We start from the raw sequence: 6,637 nt of genomic DNA, 5'->3' as shown, positions 1-6,637 counted from the left end.
TCCCTTATTTAACCCTTTCAGCCTTTCTACATATTGAGGCTGCCAGTGAAGAATATATTATTAATGGGCGAGGAGCCTACTCTCAATATTTTTTCATTGGGAGATGAAGATTCCACTCTTGGCCTGCTTCCAGGAGGTTGTTTGCTTTATTCTCTCTTCAACCTTTTAATCTATTTATCATGAGAGGCAGAATGAGCAAAATACATTTTGCCTATAATTTGCATGCACACACACACACACACAGATTGTGTGTGTGTGTCTGTGTGCGCACACGCGCGCGTGGATGCTGGAGGTTCCCGGTGGCCTGAGATCTGAATTCCTACAACCTCCTTTAATGTCCTGTGGAGACGTGGGTTATCACTAATCAGCACCTCAGATTCAGGGCCTCCACGTCTCAAAAGAAGGGACACCTACCAATACAGATATTCCTAAATGAACAACCCTTGTTAGTGTTTGGGCCTGGCTCTCTGCAGCCTGGCACATGAGGACGTATGCCACCCTTTCCACAAACAATTCATTTCCCGAGCTCAGACTGGTTTTGGTGCTGGAAGCACAAAAGCCATAACAAAGCACATTAAAGTTTCAAACCTAACCCTGATGCGGCTGTCTGTGGGGAGCAAGTACTTTGTCATGCTGGTTTGTAAAGTCCAAGTCAGGGAGGCTTGAAAGCAAGGCAATGAGCATGAGCAATCCAGCATCTCTGTTAGGCCAGAAAACGGCCCCTTCCGTACTAAGAGAGCATCTGGGAAGACAGTGCCTAGCTCTGAGCACAGCAGGGACAGCCACCTCCACTAGGCACTGCACTGAAGTGCTGGAGACGAGCAAATTCATCTCCAGCCCCTGCCTCTGCCTCCCATCCCTAATAAAAGCAAATCCAATGCCCCAAAGAAAGTAAAGCCAACACACAGGGAAACCCCCTGCACCCAGGGTGCTCCAATTGGCATAATTGACTGTGCTGCTTCTTCCATATCCCAAATCACAACATACCCTGACAACTTCAAACTGCAATGAGTAGCCAGAAATTAGTGACAGGGGGAAAGAGAGTCACGGAGACCTTTCCAGCACTGCCAGTACATTAGTGCCAGGTTAAGGAGAACTCTTTGTGTAAACACAGCCCAAGCAGGCACCAGCCAGCTCTGTGGGGAGGGCCCATGTTGGGATTCGATCCTGGGCAGGCGTCCTGAGCCAGCTCTGCCTCCCAGTCGCCAGAAATCCCTGCCTCCTCTATCTTGTAGTGCCAGAGAAGAATGTTTGTAACACAGCTTTCCCCTGGCACAACAGACATCTCACTCCACTGCTCTCAGGATCAACCTTAGCCCATAAAAAGCATGTCCTCAAACCCCTGGGAAGTTCAGTTCCGATGGACAGCCGAGAGTCTGGATACTTGTTCAAACCTCCTGTCTGCAAACTGTGTCAGGGAATCTCAAGCAATGAGTGCTCCTCTTTTTCCCCTCCCTTACAGAAACTCCATGAGAAAGGCAAGTCTCCTGGGGAACTCAAGCCCCCATAGACACACAGGCAGGCTTCTGCATCCCCCACTGCACAGCTGGAGTAGGCAGCTGGGTTGATCAGGGATGCATCTCACATAAGGGTCTATACTGGAAAGGAGTACTGTCACAGGGAGGAGAAGGAGCAACCCAAGGTCCATCTTCTGAACCCAAGGGTTGTGAGACAGAATGAAGAGTTTCCTCTCCCGCTCTAACCCCTCAGGTTAAAACACAATTCACCCACGTGAAATGCTTTTCCTGGGAAAGAACAGAAAAATGACTGAACGTTGAAAGAGCAAGCACACAGCAAAGGTCTCCTTTACCTGATGATCTTGGGAGGGGCAGCAGGGAAAGACTACCTGGAAAATAAAGCTGTGTGTGTATTTAAACTTGCAGGTAGAAGTTTTCATCCCACTGCAAACTATAAGCTAAAAGATTCATGTATCACCTGTCAGTGTGCAGTGTTCAGCGTCGAGTGCTCCCTGAACACCAGGCAGCCTCCCCTCTGCCCTGGCCAGCTTCTTCACCCTCCTCATCCACTGTGCGTGTCTGAAGGAGTGATCAGTACATCATATTCAATCCAAATCTCCTTGGCAAGCTAGCTTTGACTATCAGAATGCACAGGGGCCTCCAGAGCCTTGGACATTTAAAACTGGTGACTGGAAGAGGCTGGATCCCAAGGCTGCTACCTGCCTCAGGACTTGGCCTCTCCAAGCACCTCTCAGGCAGTACCTCCTTGGTAAGAGGGCAGGGGGGCTTCTTCATCAGCTCAGAACCTTCCCAGTCGATTTTTGAGAGGCGAGGGTTTTTTTTCTACAAACACCACACTGGGGCTTCTGCTAAGTCCACACTTCTTTAACAGCTTGTGTATTGCCAGTGCACGTCAAAAACAATTCCTGGAGGCACTGGGATATTTCTTGTAAACACTGCATGTGTGCCTCTGGGAAGCAAGCACTGGCGTGTTTCATCTCTTTTCTTAAACACAAAGAAGAGTGTGATTCAAATTTAGCAAGCGAGTGCATAAAAATGGCACCTTCTCATTCAGCAGACCCACACCCCAGGCATATCTGTAGTCAGAGCAGCTGCTCCAGCAACTAAAGTAGGATTCCCCTGCTCCTTGTTTCCAGGAGCTTTGCAAGAGCCAGTGCAACTCCACGGGAAAGAACTGGAGTTCGTCCCTCCTCCTGCATCAACAGAACTGCTCGGTAAGTTCCAGTGATACCTGTGCACTCACGGAGGTCCACAAGATTGCCCAGTTGCCACAGAGAGTGAATGGGAAGGCACCGAGTTTGACAAAGGTGCTAACATGCAGAACCTTGATTAATGGTGAGGCTAAGAGGGCTGGGAAAAAGAGTCCTTGCTGCATCTGTGGGCCTGGCAGCTAAGAAAACAAGCTGTTCTTCATTTCACTGCCGTAAGAGAAGATAAAGCTGCCCAACCAAATACTGTACAGCAAGAGTTTTTCCTCCTTTTAAAACAGTATAAGGTACAATGGGAACATGAGCCTCATGCAGGCAGAGAGGGAGATGAAGGAGAACGATGGGGGGCAGGCAAGCAGGAAAAAGAAATAAATACAGACAGGACAGAGTTAAGTGTGCCAGCTGCTGGAGATTTATCCTTGGGGAGCAGTACACTTTGCAGAGGTGCTTTCCCCCTCCCCTGATGGTTTTCTGTAAAATTGTTTTGCATGTGAACTGAGCACATTGGTTCTGGAGTCTTTGATGGACAGTAAATACAGAGTCCCCAGTATCAGCTGCAGGCTCGCTTCCCTGAGCAGAGCCCTACCATCCAAACACAGTGACAATCAAAAAAACCCCAAAAAAACAGCAGCCACGAGGATGTTCAGATTGCCCCAGCAGCATGGAGTCAGCCATACTGAGTGCGCATAATGCCTTCTACTGATCTGTGTCTCCTTCCCTGTGTACGTTAGGGCTGATGTGTTCATCATAAAATATGCAGGATATATGACACAGCCAACCTCACAGTGCTGTGTGAACCCTAAAATCACAGTCAGGAGAAGCAAAAATTCACTGCTCATTAATAGTGCTTTTCAATTTAAACCAGCACTGGGCAGAGAGGGAGGGATGCTATGGAGTTCATTCCCCCAAGGGCCTGAAAAGGGGCATAAGGAGCACGTGTACAGAAGGGGTAGTCTTGGTGGGAGCAGACCCCATGCAGGAGCAGCGAGCATGGCATCCTATACCCAAGCAGGCATTTCAGGAAGCCTATGAGGGTGGCATGTCCAAGGTGGGCACTGCACATATGGGAGCAGCTGTGGAGGATGCAACTCCTAGATAAACCATGATGGAGCAGCTGATGTCTTATTGAAGGGCAGGAGGGGTGCACCTGGATAGGTAGGGGACATGCATGAGAAAAGTGGGTGGGCACAAGGGAAATGATCCTGCCTGGCTTTCAGGAATAGGCATCTTTGCTGTGGGAATCAGTGGCAGCTCATGGGAGGAAGACACGCTGGGACACCTGCCTCCTTAAAGCCACTAGTCACCTTCCCCCAAGAACATTGACATCATGTCATTAGCAAGCATGCCAGCCAAAGGCCTGAGAAGACTGGGAAAACCATGAGAGAGGGACTCTCTTTCTATGCCAACACGGCCCACATCTTCCCACGCTGCTCTCCCCAAAGCCACTGCTGGGAACAGAGGAGGACCTCGGCATAAAGCAGGGAAACAACAGTCCCTTTCTTCCTGGCTCCTGCACTCAGATGAGAGGCAATCATCCCTCTCTGTAAGGCTCCAGGGCTTGGAGCCAGGAGGTGAGGATCCTTCCATGTACCAGGGCACCTGGCCACGCAGACCATTCTGGACGCCTCCGTGACAGAAAGAGGTCAGCAGGCCAGAGGGAATTCGAGGAACAAGAAAAATGATTAAGGGGCTGTCGGGAGGGATTGATTTATGAGCAGAGATTAGGAACTAAACGTGCACAACTCAGCTAACAGTGTGAGTGCGCAGGGTGGGGGAAGGGACATCACCGCCTGCCAGCACTCAGCAGGAGAGGGATTACTTAGGATGGTACAAGTGGGTTAAATCCACCAGATGAATGTTGAGCCAAAAGGATCACATAAGACTGGAGGTCAGGAAAGAGCAAGGATCAATTAGCGAGTGGAACAGTTCCCAATGGCAGCCACCGTGTTTGAGACATTTAACGCTAGGGCTGGACAAAGCCCTAGAGTACAGACAACAGAGATCTACCCAGAAAGGGTGGTCATAGGTGGGGGGAGGGAAGGGGCAGAAGAGCTGCAATGAGGGTCTGTGGTTCCAGCAAGGGTCCCAGGGAAGCGAGAGGGAAGGTGCCCCGCTTTTGTCCCAGCTGAGGCAGCAATTGCCCATGGGGGCAGGGGGACAAGGCAGCACCCAGCAAAGTGGCATCAGATGTGCTGCTGGGGGCCAGTCCCCACAGCCACTGCCTTCTGCTTGAGTAATCCAGTTCACTGTTTCCAGGAGCTCCCCCTCCCAATCATGAGCCACTACTATTACTATGGATCCCTCCGGAGACAGTCTTCCCCTTAGCCTCTTCCCTCCCTGGTGCCCACGAGCCTAGGAAGGCGATGTGGATCCACACTCCTCCCAGCCACGGTGGATGGGTGCAGGGGCAGAGACGACGGTTTGAGTCAGATCATCCCTGGGGCGGGCGGGGGTCCCCAAGAGCAAAAGTAATGCTACCTGTCACACCCCCGACCCCAACCCATTCACACCCAGATTTCCACGGCCACTTGGACCATCCGTGGCAAGTGGCATAAGGTTATCTCCTGCCTCCCTCCGCCACCTGGCAGGCACCAACCCGTGGAGAGCAGGACAGGGCAGGCACCCACCAGGGGTCACAGCCCCGTCCCACGCAGGAGGGATCCGCTCCCCAGAGCGCTCCCTACCCCGGGAAAGCCCAGGTAGCAGCGGCAGAGCTGCAGAGAGCAGAAAACCAAACTCCCTGAGAGAGACAGGCGCTGGGGGGAAGAAAGGAGTGCTTGCCTCTGCACCATCCCTGCCGCAGCAAAGCCCGGACCCGCTTCCAGGGGCGCTGCGCTGCCCGCCCTGCTCGCACCGGGCGCCTGACAGGCGAGGACCCGCTTCCCGCCGCGCTGGTACCTGGCTCGGGCTCCCTCGGAGGACGGGCTCCCCCTGCAAGACCCCGGGCGGCCTCCCGGGGCCGCTCCCGCTCACCCCGCCGCCGGGCAGCGGCAAAGTTGGACAAAGCGCATCTCGGCGGGGCCGCGCCCGGGCAGGGACAGCGGGCTCTTCCCACCCCGGGCCAGCCCGGCCCGGCCGCTGCTCCCTGAGGGGCGCCTTCTTCCTCTCGCTGTGTCCCCGGCCCCTGCTCCTCCCGCCCCGTGACCGGCCTCCACCTCCACCTCCGCCTCCCCGCGGCCTCCGGGCACAGCGGCACCGGCAGCGCGGGGCGGAGACCAGCCGCGGAGGCGCCCCCTGTGTAAAGCGAGGCTGTGCGAGCCAAGCCGCGGCAGCCCACGGCAACCCCCCTGCGCCTGGCAAAGGATGGGACCCGAAGGCCGCTTACGTCCCATCCTCCACAACGGGGAAGGGACTTGGCCTGTGGTGGGCTTAGGCTTAGTGAGGCCATGGGTGCCTGGTGCCACCTTAGTCAGGCGGGGCATGTGCCCCCCCCGCCCCCAGCGACCGGGAGAGTCCCCCATGGCCAGTCTGGCCTGGCAACTGGCACCTCCTGAGTCAGAGGGGCATTGCCCCCCCAGCGGGCAGTTGGCAAACCCCGCAGGCAGTCATGCCAACACAAAAGGACCAAAGGCAGCCAGTGATGCTTCACCTGGTGCCCCCGCTCCCCAGCTGGCACTCCTCTGCCCCTCACCTAAGTGGGGAATGCTGGCTGTCCCACTTCCCAGCCAGCGTTCCTGCCTGTCCCCCCTGCCCGTCACCTAAGCAAGAAGCATGGCCTGTTGAGCTGCACCGGTGCTCTCGGGGGTTGCACGTGCACCCCCCCGTGCACCCCCTACCTGTCGCCACTGAGTGGGGCCTGGTGCACAGCTTCATTTTCGCCCCCGCCCCCACCCCCTCAGGACCCAGCCAAGAAAAAGAACATTGGAGACAGCAGAAAACCGAGGAAGCAAATTCTTTGCTAGCCTACTTCAAAAAAACCACATTTAGAGCACAGTTTGCAGAAGAAGTTCT

The 6,637-nt window shown here is 54.4% G+C and overlaps 1 protein-coding gene across 1 annotated transcript in view; it reads right to left on the bottom strand.

The window, feature by feature from the left end:
• LOC102372078 (ephrin type-B receptor 5) overlaps positions 1–5,717 on the bottom strand; it is a 117,411-nt gene extending 111,694 nt beyond the window's left edge. The window contains exon 1 of the mRNA XM_006031329.3: positions 5,585–5,717. The gene's annotated coding sequence lies outside the window, so the exon portion shown is untranslated. The remainder of the gene's footprint in view (positions 1–5,584) is intronic.
• Positions 5,718–6,637: the final 920 nt, after the last annotated feature.

The sequence above is a fragment of the Alligator sinensis genome, unplaced genomic scaffold (genome assembly GCF_000455745.1).
Source record: "Alligator sinensis unplaced genomic scaffold, ASM45574v1 scaffold653_1, whole genome shotgun sequence".
Taxonomy (NCBI): Eukaryota; Metazoa; Chordata; order Crocodylia; family Alligatoridae; genus Alligator; species Alligator sinensis.
Note: the sequence above shows the minus strand (reverse complement) of the source record. Positions and strands in the feature narration are given on the sequence as shown.